This window comes from Sorex araneus, chromosome 2, assembly GCF_027595985.1.
Source record: "Sorex araneus isolate mSorAra2 chromosome 2, mSorAra2.pri, whole genome shotgun sequence".
In the NCBI taxonomy this organism is placed as follows: Eukaryota; Metazoa; Chordata; class Mammalia; order Eulipotyphla; family Soricidae; genus Sorex; species Sorex araneus.
This window is the reverse complement of record NC_073303.1, coordinates 100,446,391-100,465,554: the sequence shown is the minus strand read 5'-3', so window position 1 is coordinate 100,465,554 and position 19,164 is coordinate 100,446,391. Positions and strand designations below refer to the sequence as shown.

General features: G+C 52.6%; 1 long non-coding RNA gene across 1 annotated transcript in view; it reads left to right on the top strand.

The window, feature by feature from the left end:
• Positions 1-9,910: 9,910 nt before the first annotated feature.
• The window catches only part of LOC129402251 (uncharacterized), a 73,361-nt gene continuing 64,107 nt past the window's right edge, over positions 9,911-19,164 (top strand). The window contains exon 1 of the long non-coding RNA XR_008628605.1: positions 9,911-10,197. This is a non-coding gene — a long non-coding RNA (uncharacterized LOC129402251). The remainder of the gene's footprint in view (positions 10,198-19,164) is intronic.

Here is a 19,164-nt window from a genome sequence, read left to right as displayed (position 1 = left end):
TGTGCAGATCTGTATTTCCCTGGGGGGATGGTGTGGGGTTGCAGTGTTACATGCATGAACCCCGATTGTGAACAGTATTGTAGACCATAGTGCCTAAAATAATTTTTTAAAATATTTTAATTTTGTGGGCTGGAGTGATAGCACAGCGGGTAGGGCGTTTGCCTTGCACGCGGCCGAACCAGGTTTGATTCCCAGCATCCCATATGGTCCCCTGAGCACGGCCAGGGGTAATTCCTGAGTACAGAGCCAGGAGTGACCCCTGAGCATCACTGGGTGTGACCCAAAAAGCAAAAAAAAAAAAAAATTTAATTTTTAAAAATCAACACGGGTGAGGCGAGCATGCCTGGTGTGTGCAAGGACCCAGATGAGGTCCTCAGCACTTGCAGGGCCCCCAACAGTCACTGCTGGGGGGGGATTCTGGAGGCCACGGGGCATTGCTGGCTCTAAACCTCACCAAGGCCAAGCACTGAACCCTCCTTCCCTGTTGACCAAATATTGGCTAGGAACAGCCCCTGGGCCCCCTGAGCAGTGCTTGGAAATTACACACACACACACACACACACACACACACACACACACACACACACACACACACACCACTGGAAAAAAAAAATAGAAAACTTCCAGCTCATCAGCTGGGTGTAATAGATCCTGGACACCGGAACCTTTTCAGGGAGTTAGTGCAAAGCAGCATCTGATTCTCCGTGTCGCCTCGTTTAACCTTCTGCTTTGGGTTCCACTTTCCTTATTCATGAGTGAAAATAGCCGGGGGGGGGGGGCAGTTTTGAGGCTCTTACAGACAAACCTCCATCACCTCAGAGCTCAGCACCCCACATACCCTTTTCCTGTAGCACAGAAGGAGGTTTCCTAGTCAGTGGCTACGGGGAGGTGGGGGTATTTCTCCGAAGCTGTGGACAGACTTTGGATCTCTTCGAGGTGCCACTGTGCCATCCTCCCAGGGACCGTGAGGTCTCTCCAGCTGGCAAAGGGGAACGAAGGCAGACTAGCAGACTTGCCTTGCCCCAGCCCACGAAACTGGGTATCCTCTGCCAGCCTGGTGAACCCTCATCCCAGGTTGAAACCAGAATCTGAGAAATGTCTCTCGTGTCTGGGAAGCTGGGGGAGCCCCTCCACCATAAATGCCTTCCGTTAGCGTTTGTGAGGATCAGGTTGGGTGTAAGGATACGCCCCCATATGGGATATGCCTGCAGCCTGCCTTGAAGGGCGGGGGGGGGGGGGTTGCTTTTTGAGTCACACTTGGCAATTCTCAGGGCTTACTCCTGGCCCTGCACTCAGGAATAACTCCTGGCGGTGCTCAGGGGACTATATGGGATGCCGGGAATCGAACCTGGGTCGGCTGTGTGCAAGGCAAACGCCCTACTCGCTGTGCTATCGCTCCAGCCCCTGAAGGGGGGGGAGGGTTTCTTCATGTACTTTTTCTTAGATCTCTCTCCTTTTTTGGTGGGGGTGCTCCCAAGCAGTGGTGAGGAGACCCAGGAGCCTCACCCAGGATTCTTGGCCAACCGAGCCTGTGCTTCAATGCAAGGCCCAAGAATGCAAAGCTCTTTGGACCCTGTGGTGCCGGGATTACTCTGGTCACCCTACTGGTGCTCAGGAGGCCTCCAGGGCCACACTTGAGGGTGGTAGGGCCCTCCAGGGCTGCACCCAGTGATGATAGTGCCAGGATTGGACCCAGGTCGTGGGCATGCCCATTGAGTGACTGTACTGTCTTTCAGCCCACGATTGTCACGTCGCTCCCCAACTGAATGGTTGAGGTTTGTGTATTTTTCCTCTCCTCTCCTCAATACCTCAAACACTCTGACACCCATGGCAGGTTTGGCATTTGGGGATGAGATTAGGGAGAGAGGGTAATCTTCCTGTGTCATCCCAGTATTTACCCACCACGATGGATGAACTGGCAAGGTCACGACAGGCTCTGCTAGAATGAACAGCTTCTTCTCTTTTTTCTTTTTGGGTCACACCCGGTGATGCACAGGAGTTACTCCTGACTCTGCACTCAGGAATTACTCCTGGCAGTGCTCAGGGGACCATATGGGATGCTGGGAATCAAACTTGGGTCGGCCACGTGCAAGGCTGTGCTATTGCTCTGGCCCCAAGAATGAACAGCGTCTTGCATTCCCTTTTCAGATGATTTTCCTGTGCACTAAGCCAACTTTGCAAGGGGGCTTTGGTTCAGTGTATGTGAAGGGATGTGGAATCATCAAGCATATGACCATTTCTGGATAAGAGAGAGGCCTCTTCCCATTCACCAGAGCATTTATGAGGTTTTCTGGAGAGGGGGGCAAGAGCCATATGCTGACTTGTGCTGACCGCCAAGGGAAGGGGCTGTCAGGATCCCCCTTCTCTCAGGATTCTGAGGCCAACACCTCAAGGCGGAGCTTGAGATGACCCCAGCTCACCTTGTGGCCTCACTCTGAGGATATATGTCAGATTCCACCTTGGCTTCAGAGTATTAGCCAGTCACAGCCCTGTTCCCAAGGAAGTGATGGTCTAGTGATGGGGCAGGGGACTCAAATGGTGGAGGAGATGATGAAAGCCAGTCCAGTGGCTTGGCTTCATTGGTGTGGGTCAAGTTCTATTAATGTGGAGGCTAACTCTGAACAGCCTGTGGAATCATCTGCCCTAGGGAAATGAACAGTCAGACTCCTGGGGGTCTTGGGCAATGGATAGAGAGCCTTGTGTGACATCAGTGTCTGTCTAAAGGGACATTCTTAAATGTATATGGTCGGTTTGTCAGCACTGGACTCCTGGCCAGAAGCACTGTCTTTACAGCGGAAGGAAGCTTATCTGACATGCGTCTCTTCTCCACTGCACGGATTTGCCCTTGCTTTCTTGGCCTGGGGAGGACTGGACTCTTTTAGCATTTTGCTTTGGAAACACATTTAAACAGCAAAACTACCAACAGGAAGCCTGCAAATGAGGAAAGCATGGTTCTAAATATGGCTGAAGACTCCTGCAAGGACACTTGTTTACAAGTCTGAGAGTTGAATCAAGACGTGTTGTCTTGTTTGATTTGAGCTGGGAACATGGTTGCTGGAAGTCTTTTTTTTTTGGGGGGGGGGTCACACCCAGCGATGCACAGGGGTTACTACTGGCTCATGTGCTTAAAAATTACTCCTGGGATGAAGCTGGAGTGATAGCACAGCGGGTAGGGCGTTTGCCTTGCATGCAGCCGACCGGGGTTCGATTCCCAGCATCCCATATGGTCCCCTGAGCACCGCCAGGGGTAATTCCTGAGTGCAGAGCCAGGAGTGACCCCTGTGCATCACCGGGTGTGACCAAAAAAGCCAAAAAAAAAATAAAAGAAATTACTCCTGGTGGTGCTTGGGGGACCATATGAGATGCTGGGAATCGAACCTGGGTCGGCCGTGTGCAAGGCAAACACACTGCTATCGCTCCAGCCCCACTGGGAGTCTTTTAACAAATATGTTTTCCTTTCCCCCTGTTGTTTCTGTGATAAACAGGGATAGCACACACTTGATCGCAGGGCTTGCACACTGCTTACAGCTGTGCTCACTGGGGCTTGTTCCCTTTGCTGTTTCTTGAGGACTCGGAACAGCAGAGCCCCAAGATCAGCCACGGGCATAGGGGGTGGAGCCGGGATTCCCATTCGGTGTCTCTGACCTCACAAAGCAGATCAGGTCCTCTACTGCTCAGCTGGCCCTAGGCCTTGGACATCCCATAGTTTGCTGCTCTGAAGAGGCCTGGGAAAGCGCTTGGAAGTTCCTCAGGTTAAGGATCACAAATAAATTACACACTTAGAGATTCACCACCCCCAGACCTGTGACCAGTGAGGCAGTGTGAGAAGCAGAAGTCGAGTGAACTGCACCTTTGAGGGTGGTGGGAGCTGCCTTAGCGGGGCTTAGCAGACTTGTGCAGAGGTTCCAGGTTTCGTGGCTTCGTGGCTTCTGTGACAACTGGGCGTCACAGCCGCTGATAAGGCATCACACATGGGCAATGCCTGTGTGCCCGTCAGCCTTCTTTCTTGTGCTCTGAAACCCAAATTTCAGATTTTCATGGGTCCCCAAATGTTCTCCCTCTTCTGATGCTTTCCTCTGTTTGAAAATTTTAAATTTATTCTTAGCTCCACCCCTCTCGGAGAGCCCAGCAAGCTACCGAGAGTATCGTGCCTGCGCGACAGAGCCCGGCAAGCTACCCGTGGCATATTGGATATGCCAAAAACAGTAACAATAAATAAGTCTCACAATCAGACGTTACTGGTGCCCGCTCAAGCAAATCGATGAGCAACGGGATGACAGTGACAGTGACAGCTCATAAACCAGAGTCAGACAGTTGCCAGATTTGGCTGGAAGGTCAGCGTTGGCCGACTCCTGCCTCAGGTGTTATTGTGTAGTTGCTTATTCATTATGAAAAAGGAAGGGCTGGCGCGATAACATATCAGGTAGGGCACTTGCTTTGCACATGGCTGATCCAGGTTCAACCCCTTGAACCCTGTATGTTCCCAGGCTCCATCAGGTGCAAGCCCTGAGCACAGCTGCATCTGCCTCCCTCCAAAAAAGAAGAAGAAAAAGAGAAAGGCACAACTTAAGTCAGAAGAAGATGAGGCATAATACTGTAATACTGAAAATTTTGCTCAAAATCTCAAGACTTAGGAATTTCCACCAAAAAATCAAAACAAAATAACCCACATACCTGTGGTCCACTGAGACTCAGGGCCTCAAAGAACTCTTCATGAGAATCTGTCAGGGTTACTTTTGGGGCGGGGGATGCTGGAGCCACACCAGCATTGCTCAGGGTTTACTCCTGATCCAGTGCTCAGGACCATTTGCATTGCCCGGAGTGCAACTTGGTTGGCATGATGCAAGACAAGAATCCTGATTCCTGTATTCCTGTGCTCTAGTACTCTATGTCTGGCCTGCTCTCTCTCTCTCTCCTTCTTTCCTCCTTCTATATATCTTTTTCCCACCCACTCTCCCTCCCCTCCCCACTTCTTCCTCCCTCCTTCTCTTATTCCTCTCCTTCTTCCTCCCTTCCTCCCTCTCTTCCTCCCTCCCTCCCTCCCTCCCTCCCTCCCTTCCTCCCTTCCTTCCTTCCTTCCTTCCTTCCTTCCTTCCTTCCTTCCTTCCTTCCTCCCTTCTTCCTCCCTCCCTTCTTCCTCCCATCCTTTCTTCTTCCTCCCTTCTTCCCTCCTTCTTTCCTTCCTTCCTTCCTTCCTTCCTTCCTTCCTTCCTTCCTTCCTTCCTTCCTTCCTTCCTTCCTTCCTTCCTTCCTTCCTCCCTCCCTCCCTCCCTCCCTTCCTCCCTTTCTTCTTCCTCCCATCCTTTCTTCTTCCTCCCTTCCCTCCTTCCTTCCCTCCTTCCTTCCTTCCTTCCTTCTTTCCTCATTCCTCTTCCTCCCTTCCTTCTTCTTCCTTCTTCCCTCCCCTCCTCCATCCCTCCCTTCCTTTCCTAAGTAAAATGGTTTTATTTAAGGATATTTGCTTAGATAAATGTGAGGAGAAGGGTGTGTTCATGAGAGAACCAGGCTCCTCCTGGGGGGTTAGTGCTGAGTGCCCACATCTCAGGTTGAGATTAGAGGATGGGGGGGGGAGGGGAGGGTCAGTTTCCAGGGTGGAGAATGAGCACCACAAGCTTTTATGGAGGTAGTTTTATAGTCCAGTGGTCCAGATTTTTTCAAACTACCCCACCTTGGGCTTATTTGTTGGAAACCTTTATGTTGTTGTTTTGTTTTGTTGTTGTTGTTGTTTTTAATGAACAACATTAAAACATTTGGTTAGTGAAGTTTTGTTTAGAAAGATGTGAGAGGAGAGAAGAAGATGAAATCCACGCGCTAGAGAGAACACAGCCTTCCCCAGATTGGAAGATGTAAGAAAAACACAGAGACAGACACCAGCCAGTGAGATGCGTGTTCACAGAAGAACACAGGCTTGGAGAGCAAAGCCTTAGTGGGTTATTTCTTAACTTAAAAATGTTTCCTGTTCCCCCACACCATGCTTAGGGGATGTGGAAATCACTCCTGGTTATACTTGGTCCCACTGTCTGACTCAGTGCCAGGTCAAGGCAGTGCTGGGGGTAAAGGTTCCTCTGGCAGTGTTGGGGATCTGTGTGGGGCCAGGGATTGACCTGGGCCTCCACACACCAGGCATGCTTTGAGCTCTCTCCCTGGCCCCAGGTCTGGCGTTTTGTCACCGGAAGGTTCATGGTACCATCTTTATGTAGAAATCAGGACTGTTCCCCATCCTAATGCTGCCACAGTCACCATGTTGGGCTGGGCCTTGGTTCTCGGGGACTCGGCCTGTGCTGGTGCCTCTGGTCACCGCTGAGGCACAGCGGGGGGCCGTCCTCCCTGCTCACGCTGGTGGGGAGATCAGCCATGACCTGTCCTGTCCCAGATTCCCCTGGCCTGGGAATCAGAGTTCCAGGGCTTTGGGCTCCTGAGCTGCAAATGGGTCTTCAGGTTGAGATTGGAGGATGACAGGGTGGGGGGGGGGCGGAGGGGGGAGGGGGGAGGGTCGGGTCAGTTTCCAGGGTGGAGAATGAGCACCACAAGCTTTTATGGAGGTAGTTTTATAGTCCAGTGGTCCATTCCGCCCAGGTAAGAGGAACCAGACCCTCTCTCCTCGAGGGTGGGCAGCTGCTTTCTCCCTGGGTTCCAGAGCATCTGAGAGCCCCAGAAATGGGACCTCAGGGGCCATCTGGTTATGCCCCACCCCGGACAAATGGAAGCAGACTCCAGGGGAGGGCAGAGGCTCTCAGAGGCTGAGTGTCCAGCCAGCTGATGTGGAATCTGGGTGTTCTGAGTTAAGTCCCTTTGACCTTCCAGCAAGTTCTGGCTTCCCGTACTCTGCATCTGGATGGCTCCTGGGCCGTGTCAAAGAGGCCGTTTCTCCCTGTGTTCCAGGGCAGTGTTGATGGTAGGAAAGGAGCAAGTCAGTTCCCGAGAAACCCAAATTCCTACCTTCTGATGCAGGAGACAGTATGAATTGTGTTGTCTGCACGGCTCATGGGGTCAGCAGTCTCCACCCTCAAGTCCGGCCTGAGTTATTACGATCTGGATGCCGGTTCCCTCCTTTTGGTGGGCAGCTGTCCCTCGTCTATGACACGGGAGGCAGGAACCTGATCTCTGTGTCACACTGGGCTGTGGATCACAGTCAACTCCCATGTTCTTCAGAATCAAGCAAAATACTTGTGTGCCACTCTGGACAAGAACTGAGTGCTGAGAGGAGGTAACGGGCCACAGGTGATAACCTTTCAGTACCTCTATTACAAACCATGATTCCCTAAATGAGAGGGGAGGGGATAGAGAAGGGGAGAGGTGGGAGGGAGGGAGGGAGTTTGAGAGAGGGAGGGAGGAGGAAGGGAGGGAGGAAGGGAGGAAGGAGGGAGTGAACAAAATTCCCTGACCGTAGAGGCAGACAGGCTGGTGGGAGGGAAACTGGGGACATTGGTGATGGGAAATGTACACTGGTAATGGGATGGGTGGGAACATTATATGAAACCAAATCATGAACAACTATGTAACTGTGTTTCTCATGGTGACTGTATAAAAAAATAAAATTAAAAAAATAAATAAAAAATAAAAAGCCCAAAATACTTATGTGCCAGCACCCCAGGAGTGTGTGGCCAAGAGGGGGCTGGGAAACTAGCTCAAGGGTCCAAGCATATTGCCGACCTGCAGGACTCCCCGAGCACAGTCCTAGCACTGATTCCTTTCCCTCCCCCAGTGCCCAACCCCCACCTCAGCCTCACCTGCTGTAACCCTGGTGTCCCCCAACACTGCCGGGCCTGAGCCCCAAATAAATCATCAGGCCTGCACTGTGGGGCTGAGTATTTCCAGGAAAGCTGCCCCACCTTCCCGCCCCCCAATAAAACACATTTCTTCCACATGTACTCAGATTCTTGTCCCGTGCAGAGACAGCTGCTGACGGGGTACTTCTCACGGTAGCAAGGATGTCATTCATGCACGCATGGTGAAAGGAACTCAGAACATGTAAAGAAATCATTCTCCTGCCATTTAAACATGACCTTGCTGGGGACACAGGGTTACCTCCCGGGAAAGAAGGACTGCATGCAAGCGTTTGCCTGGCAGGAGGATGAGATGTGGAAAACCAAGAACCACAAGTGCCTGGCCAAGGCCAGATGAAATGGCCAGAGGTCAGCCATCCTGGTATGACCAGCTGCAGATGCTAGGGCAGAGGGAGCAAGGAGGCTGGTCCAGAAAATGAACATCTGTCCATCTGGAGCATAATCTCTATCTCTGTCACTGTCTCTGTCTCTCTCTTTCTCTCTCTCAGTCTCTGTCTCTATCTCTGTCTCTGTCTGTCTCTCTTTCTTCCTCCTCCTCCTCCTCCTCCTCCTCCTCCTCCTCCTCCTCCCCCCCCACCCCCCACTCCCTCCATGAAACTTAACAGAAGCCCTGGGCAGTCTGGCCCTGAGCTGACCATTTTCAACGCTGTGTGTCATGTTGTATACTCACCATGTGTCACGGCGGCACCCGCCCTCCCTGCCCCCCAACGCACACATTGACTCTGACCGTGCATCCTGTCGCCTCTCACAGGGAGAGTCTTGGAGACACGTGTGCATGTGTGTGGAGGGCAGGGAGAGATAGAGAAGGTCCCAGGTGGAAGCGTCTCTGATCCTGGAGATAAGAGCAGGAATGAGGGTGACCCTGGGAGGGGCAGTCCATCTCTGTCCCCTCAGTGTAGCCCTCTGGGTGGGAGCCCATCACTCCACCACTCACAACTGGACTGGGGGCGGTGGGATGCATGTGTCCCCAGAGTATTGCACCCGAGACGCAGCTTCATCTTCCCTGGGTGGGCAGTGGGTCCCTCCCTCCTTAAAATTATTTGGACCTGGATCTGACAAGCACCAGGGGAAGGGCCGGTTGGGAATGCAACGCTGGCGGGGCCTGGAGAAACTCCTTGTTGGCCAGTTTCTGTGTGATTCATAATGATGGGAGCACATGAGGTCTGGGCCTCCTGGCTCAGGCTGCAGCGGATGGAGACCTTTTGCTGAGGAGACATGTCCAGCCTCCTGGAGGCCTCCGACTGCTAGCCAGCACTGTCCGGTTTCCAGCAGCATGGCCACGGAGGAGGGAACCGCCTTTAGAGTTCCCGGACGGTAGTACCTGCCCCCTGAATGTCGAGAGTTGTGCCTTCTGTATGGAAAAAGTGCTGTTGCCACTCCTTATATGGGGAAATGCAAATCAGAATAACAGCGGTGCATCACCTCACAGCCCTGAGCACAGCCTCCATCAGAGACCCAGGCAACAGTGCTGGGAAAGATGCAGTGGGAGAGGGTCCCTCACTCACTGTCACACACGTTCTCTGTTTCAGCTCTGTGGAAAGTAGTATGGGGGCTTCTCAAAGTAAGAAGAGAGCTTCCGTAGGACTCAGTGACGTTGCTCCACAATACCTATGAACAACACCTATGACTGCCCCCTCCCCCTCCACGACATAGACATTCCTTTGAAAAGATTATCTGCACATCCATGAAGACAGTACAACATCCAGGATATGGAGACAATTTAAATGTTCAGCTCTGGACTAATAGCTGTCACTGTCATCCTGTGGCTCATCGATTTGCTCGAGCGGGCACCAGTAACGTCTCCATTGTGAGACTTGTTGTTGCTGTTTTTGGCATGTTGAATATGCCACAGGGAGCTTGCCAGGCTCTGCCGTGCGGGTGAGATACTCTTGGTAGCTTGCCAGGCTCTCTGAGAGGGGTGAAGGAATTGAACCCGGGTCAGCCGTGTGCAAGGCAAACGCCCTAGCTGCTGTGCTATCGCTCCAGCCTGGTCTAATAGCATGAATGAATAAAAGTGGAAGGACCAGTAGCATGAAGACATGAGCTTGGAAGGACTGTAGCGTGGAGGAATGAGTTTGAAAGGACCAGAATATGAATGAATGAGCTTGGAAGAGGGTCCTTTCCGTGCCCTTCTGAGTAGAGCCCAGCTGACTGCACCTTACACATATGTAGTCGGGGAAGTCAGGGGCCACCAACCCAGTGGGGTTGGCCTGTGCTTCTGACTCTGGAAGAAAGAAATCTAGGTGGATGTCCTGGAAAACCGTTACATATGCAGAGACAATTATAAAAGATGAATGCAGAACCATGGTGCCCGGACGACAGGGCTGGGCTTCCCGCTTCTGACTCCACCTATGAGACCCTCGACTCCTCAGTGTCTCTTTCTCACCCACTCCTGGCTATTGAGAACAAGGTGACAACCGTTCATTTCTCATTCTGTCTCTGTCTGTCTCTCTCGGCCAAACCTGGCTCACTCCTAACTCTGTGCAGGGCTCACTCCTGGCAGTGCTTGGGGAACTGTAAGTGGTGCCAGTGCCAGGGATCAAACCCAGGTTGTCCTCATGCAAGGAGAGTGCCTTACCCACTGTACTATCCCCAGCCTCTCCCTCACATTGTGTGTGTGTGTGTGTGTGTCCGTGTGTGTGTCCTCCCTCTCCCCCCACCCTCTCTCTCCTTGGTCTCCCCACCATTCCTTTTACTCCGTCCCCCACGTTTCATGCAAGGGAGCCAGCCTGACCAAACAGTCCATCCCTGCCCGTGCCTTAGCACTCACTGCTGGGTGGAACCACTGTATCATATGGGGTTCAGCTGCCTCTTCTACCCTCCTCCCCCCCCCGGATGCTGCTGTGACTTCCTAAGGGGTCTCCCCAGACCCGAGCCTCTGTGCATCCCAGCTGCTCTGCACACTTCTGCCGGATGCATCATCCTGCAGGCAGCCTCACCTGCCTCCCGCCTGCCCCAGCCGCACGCGTCTCCGTGGCTTTCTCTCTCTGCAACATCCAGTGCAAACCGCCCTGCCTGGGTCCCACAGGCCCTGCCCGTGACAGGGGCGCGCCTCTCTGAGCCTCTTTCCCAGGTGCCTCTGGACTGTTAGCATCGGCATGCCCCATCAGTGTGTGCCTGACTTGTTCACCGCTCCCCCTTACACCCACCCTGAAGGGCTCTGCCCGGTGCCTACAAGGAGTGCCCAGGGATGCTGCCACTGAGGTGCCACTCAGAGCTCATGCATGGCTGGCGCTCGAACCCTCGCTTTCCATGTGCTGAGCATGTGCTCCAGATCTCTGAGCTATCTCCCTGGTCTTCCAATGGATTCCTTTGGTACTTCATTATTGTTATTGTTGTTGTTGTTGTTGGGCTAGAGCGATAGCACAGTGGTTGGGCTTTTGCCTTTCACGTGGCCAACCCATGTTCAATTCCTCTGCCCCTCTCGGAGAGCCCGGCAAGCTACCGAGAGTATGGAGCCCGCACGGCAGAGCCTGGCAAGCTACCCGTGTGTATTGGATATGCCAAAAACAGTAACAATAAGTCTCAATGAGAGACGTTACTGGTGCCCGCTCGAACAAATCGATGAGCAACGGGATGACAGTGACAGTGACAGTTGTTGTTATTGTTGTTGATGTTGTTATTATTATTATTTTGCAGTGCCAGGAATCAAACCCAGAGTTTCACACAAGCAAAGCTTACATTCTACCATTGAGCCACTGAGTCACATTCCCAGACTGTTTGCAGCATTTTAAATGGCTGCATGTAAGATTTGGAAACATCTCAGAAGTATTCTTTAGCACATTTTTCCCATGACACATGCATTTTTGTATGGAGCGACTGCTTGTAAGTTTGAAGAGGGTCCAAATAGGGGTCAATAATTTTTTATTGTTTATAATAGTTTTACCTTCACCAATTTGGTAAGAATAACTAACATGTCTCTCACTATGGGCTGGTCAGATAAGCCTTGCCACAACGCTTTGAGGTTGGGACGATTCCTTCTTGAGTTTCATAAAGAAAGGGGTACAGAGATGTTAAGTGATCTACCCAATGTGGCACAGCAAGTTGGTAATAGGGCCCAGACAGCTTGATTTTGGAGGCTCGGATACTGTGTGCCCCGAGCTATACAATATTCTTCCATACCTACATTTTGTCCCCCTCATCAGAGGGTAAACAACCCTCCAGTACCCCAATATGGTTGTATGGCATTTGTATTAGCCTTGCTACCATGGTTGATTCTTGCTTTTTTTTTTTTTTTTTTCAAATTTACTGCCTATCATTATTTAATAGCACAGCGGGTAGGGCGTTTGCCTTGCACGCAGCCAACCCGGATTCAATTCCTCCGTCCCTCTCGGAGAGCCTGGCAAGCTACCAAGAGTATCCCGCCCGCAAGGCAGAGCCTGGCAAGCTCCCCATGGCATATTCGATATGCCAGAAACAGTAACAAGTCTCACAATGGGGACATTACTGGTGCCCGCTTGAGCAAATCGATGAACAATGGGAGGACAGTGCTACAGTGCTTATTTTTTGGTGATGTCTTTCAAACAGTGTTCAGGGGGGACACAGGCTGCAGTGCTGCTCAGAACCAATGGTGCTGGGGCCTTCAAGGCTGCACCCACGGGTGCTCAGGACTACACCACACCATCCTGGGGATCGGACTTTTGGCTTTGTGCCAGGCACACATGCTTCCTTTGAGTCCTCTGCCCAGTCCCTCCTGTCTCTGGTGTGTGTGGGGGGAGGGGAAACCAAGTGGCTCAGGGACAATTCACTGCTCTGTGCTAGTATCACTCCTATCTGCTGGTGGTGGGATTCGAACCAGCCGGCTGCGTGCGAGGCTCCCGCCTTTCCCCCTGTGCCCTCTCTGCAGTCCCCCTTCCTGCGTTCGGGGCTGGCTGGTGGGGTCCTCCATCCTCACACAGGGATGGGGCAAGGGTGCTTCCCTTCTCATCTGTCCTCTGAGGAACAGGAGCAGGTGCCGGCTGGCAAGCCTCTGAGTGAGAGGATGCCCTTCTCCCTGCAGGAAGCGCCCCCGTACTCTCCCTTCTCCCTCCACACACTCACTACTTCTGTCTCCCACCAGCAATGCCCCCAGAGTCCACTTGCTAGTGGTAGAAAGGATGATAGTTCCTTAAGATAGTATTTATTTCTCAGTCTGTGGGATTTTTTTTTCTTTCCTTTTTTCTTTCTGGATCACACCCAGAGATGCTCAGGGGTCATTCCTGGCTCATGCACTCAGAAATTACTCCTGGTGGTGCTCAGGGGACCATATGGGATGCTGGGAATTGAACCCGGGTCAGCCGCATACAAAGCAAATACCCTACCCGCTGTGCTGTCGCTCCAGCCCATCTGTGGGATTTCCATGTGTGAGTTTGTTTTGGGTCTTTTCTTTTCTTTTTTAATGAAACGTTAGGTTTGGGGGTGGGTACAGCCCAGCAGCAATCAAGACTCAGTCTTGTCGGGCTGGAGCAATAGCACAGCGCGTAGGGCGTTTGCCTTATATGCGGCCAACCCAGGTTCGATTCCTAGCATCCCATATGGTTCCCCCAAGCACCGACAGGAATTCCCGAGTGCAAAGCCAGGAGTAACCTCTGTGCATCGCCGGTTGTGACCCAAAAAGCAGGAAAAAATAAAAAAAGACTTAGTCTTGTCTCTGTGCTCAAGTACCACTCCTGGTGGGGTTTGGTGTACCATGTGGGGTGCCGGAGACGGAACTCAGGTCAACCGCATGCAAGGCACTCACTTTTTCCTCTAACCTATCTTTCTAGCCCCTGTGGGTGAGTTATTAGCCAAAAATTCCTTGGTTTTTGGTTTTTGGTGTTTTTTTTCCCCCTTCGACTGCTGTTCCAGGCTGAGGAGCGTGGGTAGACAGGGAAACAGCACATCTTTCCATCGTTCATCCTGAGGAGCTCCAGAGCGTCTGTCCCAGCCTGCTGCTGGCTGGGGGCCCAAGCCCATCCACAGAAGCAAGGCGCATAGCAAACCCAGCCCGGGGAACCTCGGGGTGGCCCTGAGCCTGGACGGCTGCTGCGGCCTGACCCTGCCCTGGAATGTGCCTTCGAGAACATAGCAGATCCTTGGCTCCCAAATGCCCCCTCTGCTGGGAAGCAGCGTATTTCCTATTCCCAGTCCCACCCCACCCCCTTCATGACTTTTAATAACTGCACAGGAAGTTCCGTTCCCTCCACTCCACATGGTCATCACATTTTTCCAGCCTGGGTGTCAACATTTTCTTTGAGTCCCCAAGAGCCTTGACATAGGAGTGTGAATCACATTTCGGAGGAGACCAGACACTAAAGACTGAAGTGAGCGGCAGGGCTGAGCCCTGCGTCAGCTGTGCATCTGCAGGCTCATTTCTTAACCTCTCTGGGGGCTTTTTCCTTTCTATTCCCAGCAATTTTGTTCCAGGCCTGGATGCACATAGTAGGTGCTCTCTCTCTCTCTCTCTCTCTCTCTCTCTCTCTCTCTCTCTCTCTCTCTCTCTCTCTGTGTGTGTGTGGGGGGGGGGAGGCAGTGGCTGCATCCTTGGATTGTGGCTGGACAGAAAGTGAATAGAAAGTGAACAGGAAGCTGGCAGAAGAAGAAGACAAAAATATATATATAATAAAATGGCTGTGTCCTTTTCCACTAAAAGGCAAGACAGGGCCAGAGGAAGTGTAACATAACTTATTCTGATTCAATCCCTGGCATCACATAGGGTCCCCTGAGTTCTGCCAGGGGTCATTCCTGAGAGTTAAGCCAGAAATAACTTCTGGGCACTGCCAGGTATGGTCCAAACTACCCCCATAGCACCACTAACCAACCAAACAACAAAACCCAGAAAATACTGATCTTGCTTAGAGTTCCCTTGCTGTAAGATGCTAGGCATACAAAGAAAACACACACACACACAAAATTTTGTTTGCTTGGGTTTTGGTTTTTGGACTATCCTCTGACAGTGCTTGGGGGACCCTCTGTAGTGCTGGGGATTGAGCATAGGCCAACTACATGCAAGGCAAGCGCCCTACCCACTGTATTGTCTTCTCTCCTTTATAAGGTGCTTCAGGGTCAGCTCGAGTCCCTGACGTCTTGTTACTCAATCCCTTGGCAGAGTGAGTGATTTTGTCTCTGTAGAAGCCAGTGGTGAGAGCTTGGGACCTGTGCTCAGGGCATCCGCCGGCACCCCTGCATTCCATGGCTCACTCGCTCTGGGGTTGGGGGTGTTTGACCGCCTCTGCCCCTTACTTTCACACAATTATGGCAAGGCATGGACGCGGTCATGTGCTCTCAGAGCCGAACATGATGCCCGTGTGAGAAGTGGGAAGTGCGGGTTAGCTGCTTGCACTGCCGCCCTCCCTTCGTCCGTGGCTGCCTCTGCGTGTGGCCGTGTACAGGCATCGGTTTCTCTCCATTTCCTGGTGAGAATGTGAGTGCTTTCTAGCCTGGGGCATGCCTGGTCAGTGGGGCGCCTCGTCATTGGCTGGCTGCATTCCTTCAGGTGGAGTTAAAGGCATGGGCCAAAACTGGGATCCGAGAATCCTTGTGATGCTCAGGGCTTATTCCTGCCTCTGTGATCAAGGGGTCATACGGGATGCTGGGGATCGATCACAAGTTGGTCACGTGCAAGACCAGAGCCCTGTCACTGTATTATCTCTCCGGCCCCAGCTGCAGGCCTTTCTATAGCAGCCCCTGCATCCCGGTCCTAACCACTGACTCAGAATTTGGGTATCAGGTCAGACCCCTGTCTGGTCTTTTCTTTCTGGTCTCAACCTAGCAGAGGCAGTGGAGCTGTGGCTCCTGTGCGGTTGCAAGCGCTCCTCATTGTCCCACCCCCGTAGAATGAGGGCAGTTTGGGGTGGGAGGGCCAGGGGGTAGCTCATTTAGCACGCAGGCTTTGCTTGGCCTTTATCCCAGATGTATGAAGCTTGGGAATACAGAGAGGATTGCATTCCTTTCCAGGGGAACTACTTAATTTATGCTTACTTTCCCAAGTGGAATGGTGGTAGCTCCCCCCTGAATTCACTGCTGTTTGAACTCCTTCTCTTTGGGGGGAGGCAGAACACCTGATGATCAGAGCCTGAGTGTGCTCCCAGCTGACAAGGCCAGTCCAGTCTTGGGGCAGGTAGGTATTTCCCTGCACTCACTAAGCGCCCCACCCCCGATATCTGAGAGGCACTGAAGTACTCCCTGGGGAAGGCCCCTTGCAGCAACAGGCTGACTGTATTGGTGCTGGAGAAAGCAGCTCTCCTGGAAGCCCCGGTTAAAGCAGCAGAGGTCCGGGGGGTTGGGCTTGGTAGCTTGGTATAAGTCACACAGTGGTACGCACCTCCCTCTCGAAGGTCAGTGTGGCACTCTGGGGAGTAGGGAAGGCCCCGCGCTCCACCACCCTGTGTCTCTAAGACGCACGCAGTCTTCCTCCTGCCTTGTGCAGTGGAGCCTCAGCAGCCATATTGCACGCTGAGCTTTAAAGGAGTGTTTCTGTTTACACTGTTGGGCTTTGCCTTCCCCCAAGTAAGCAAACTCCAGAGAAGCAAGCTTCCTTCCTTCCTTCCTTCCTTCCTTCCTTCCTTCCTTCCTTCCTTCCTTCCTTCCTTCCTTCCTTCCTTCCTTCCTTCCTTCCTTCCTTCCCTCCCTCCCTCCCTCTCCCTCTCTCCCTCCCTCCTCTCCCTCCCTCCCTCCCTCCCTTCCTTTCTTCCTTCCTTTTTCCCTTCCTTCCTTCCTTCCTTCCTTCCTTCCTTCCTTCCTTCCTTCCTTCCTTCCTTCCTTCCTTCCTTCCTTCCTTCCCTCCCTCCCTCCCTCCCTCTCTTCTCTCCCTCCCTTCCTCCCTCCCTCCCTTCCTTCCTTCCTTCCTTCCTTCCTTCCTTCCTTCCTTCCTTCCTTCCTTCCCTCCTCCTTCCTTCCTTCCCTCCTTCCTTCTGTCCCTCCTCCCTCTCTCCTTCCTCCCTCCCTCCCTCCTTCCTCCTTCCTTCCTTCCCTCCTTCCTTCCTTCCTTCCTTCCTTCCTTCCTTCCTTCCTTCCTTCCTTCCTCTTTCTTTCTTTCTTTCTTTCTTTCTTTCTTTCTTTCTTCCTTCCTTCCTTCCTTCCCTCCTTCCTTCTGTCCCTCCTCCCTCTCTCCTTCCTCCCTCCCTCCCTCCTTCCTCCTTCCTTCCTTCCCTCCTTCCTTCCTTCCTTCCTTCCTTCCTTCCTTCCTTCCTTCCTTCCTTCCTTCCTTCCTTCCTTCCTTCCTTCCTTCCTTCCTTCCTCTTTCTTTCTTTCTTTCTTTCTTTCTTTCTTTCTTTCTTTCTTTCTTTCTTTCTTTCTTTCATCGAATCACTGTGAGATACAGTTACAATCAGCTTTCATGATTGAGTTTCTGTCACACAATGATCAAACACCCATCCCTCCACCAGTGCACATTTTCCACCACCAATGTCCCCAATATGCCTCCCGCCACCCCCACCCCACTCCACTCCCTGTCTCTGTGGCGGTCACTTTTCTTCTTACTCTCTCTCTACTTTGGGGCATTATGGTTTGCAATGCAGATACTGAGAGGCCATCATGTTTGGTCCTTAGTCTACTTTCAGCACACCTCTCCCATCCCTAGTGATCCCTCCAACATTTTTGACTTATTGGTCCCTCCTCTATCCCAACTGCCTTCTCCCCCAGCACATGAGGTAGGTTTCCAACCTGGAGAGCAGTCCTCCTGGCCGTTGTCTCTACTGTCCTTGAGTGATACTCTCAGTCTAGCTTTCTTACCCCAGGAGGACAAGAGTGGCAAAAAACAACACCAAAGAACATGCATCATCCTGGTTGAAAACCAGCCTGAACCCAGTGACCCGCAGTCAGTTCCTGGCCTTTGAGTGAGTCCAGCTAAGGGCACCCAGTCACTTGGACACTGGGGGTTTCTGCCACTAAGGTTTTGATGTGAGGTAGTGGGACAGTGCTGGGGAGAAGAGGAACATCAGAACAACAATTTGCTGACTTGACTCCTGCATGGAGTCTTCACCCTTCCCCAAGGAAATTCCTCCAACCAAGTACTGACTTGTAAGGATCACTTACGCCGTGGCCCCGAGTTCCCCAGCACCCCTGGGTGAGACTGGTTGAGCTCTTGGGATTCCCAGAGCCTGACAGAAATGCGGTGATTTATTTCCCCTTAGCACTACACACATTGTACAGCACGTCAAATCCTGGTGGGATGATCCAGCTGATCCCGTATCAATCAGATGACCTTCCTGTGAACCAGGCTGCCAGTTGTTGGCTCTCTGAGCTAGGACTTGTCTAATTGGCTGAGCTCACTACAATTCCGCCCTCCCCCACCCACATCACTCGGTTTTACTACCAGCTGAGGAGGCGTTTGCTGCATGTGCATTAGTGGGCATGTGTCTGTGTGTGATGAGATGCAGAGAGTGAATGAATGAACATGTGCCTGTTGGAAAGTAGAGAAGCTCTTAGTCCTCGATGGGGAGTTGCAGGCTAAGGTCCACTCCACTGAGTGCTTTGTCGCTTTGTCGCTTTGTCGCCACACCCCAAGGCAGCCTGTGTGACTGGAAAGGGAGGGAATCAACAGCAGACACAGCTTAGAAAGGAGCAGATGAGATTTCTGTGTCCAGCCCCTCAACAGGGACCCTAGGCCAAACCCTTCGCCCTTCCCCAAAGAAATTCTTCCAGCAGAGAACTGACTTGTCAGGATCACATACGCTGTGGCCCCAAGTGCCCCAGCACCCCTGGGTGAGACCGGTTGAGCTCCTTTGGGATTCCCAGGGCCTGGCAGAAATGCAGCGATTTATTTCCCCAGGGCAAGCCACCATGTCTTGGTTTCTACCTGAGCTCCTTAAATGGTGCCCCACGGACCACGGCCCTGCGGCCCACCTCTGCCGGACTCTGCTTTTCAGACATCCTACCTGACAGTGGGGAGAGAGGGCCCCCTTCCAGCCATGACCTGCCCGTCATCCTGCCTGCCAGCTCAGCCGGGAGACGCAGTGCCAGGCAGGTCACTAGGCCTCGACGCAAAGTTGGCCACGAGGCAGGAGGCGGAGCGAGCAGCGGGCAGAGCCCTGCTTGGCTGGTCGCCCCCAGGCACCTGCCATCCTCCTGTTTGCTCAGCGGTTGGGGGAGGAAGTGGGGCGCTTTCCATTGAACCCTGGGCGTTCCGGGCCTCGGGGGGCAGCTGCTCGGGCTGGCAGCTTCTCCCAGGAGTTGTCTCTTGTCTTCTCCCTCTCAGTCAGCAGGCGGGTTCTATAACCACCCTCACCTAATATAACCCCAGGGAGAAGGCAGGAAGAGGCTGAAGGCAGGAGCACAGAGCAAACAGGCAGGGACTTCCAAGGAGGGCACGAGGCTCTTTAGACACCAGCCAGGAGGATGAACCCCCTCACCCCCACACTCCCCTTCTCGCCTCTGAACGTCCTGGATCTCACCAGCCCCAGATTCTTTGTACTATGTC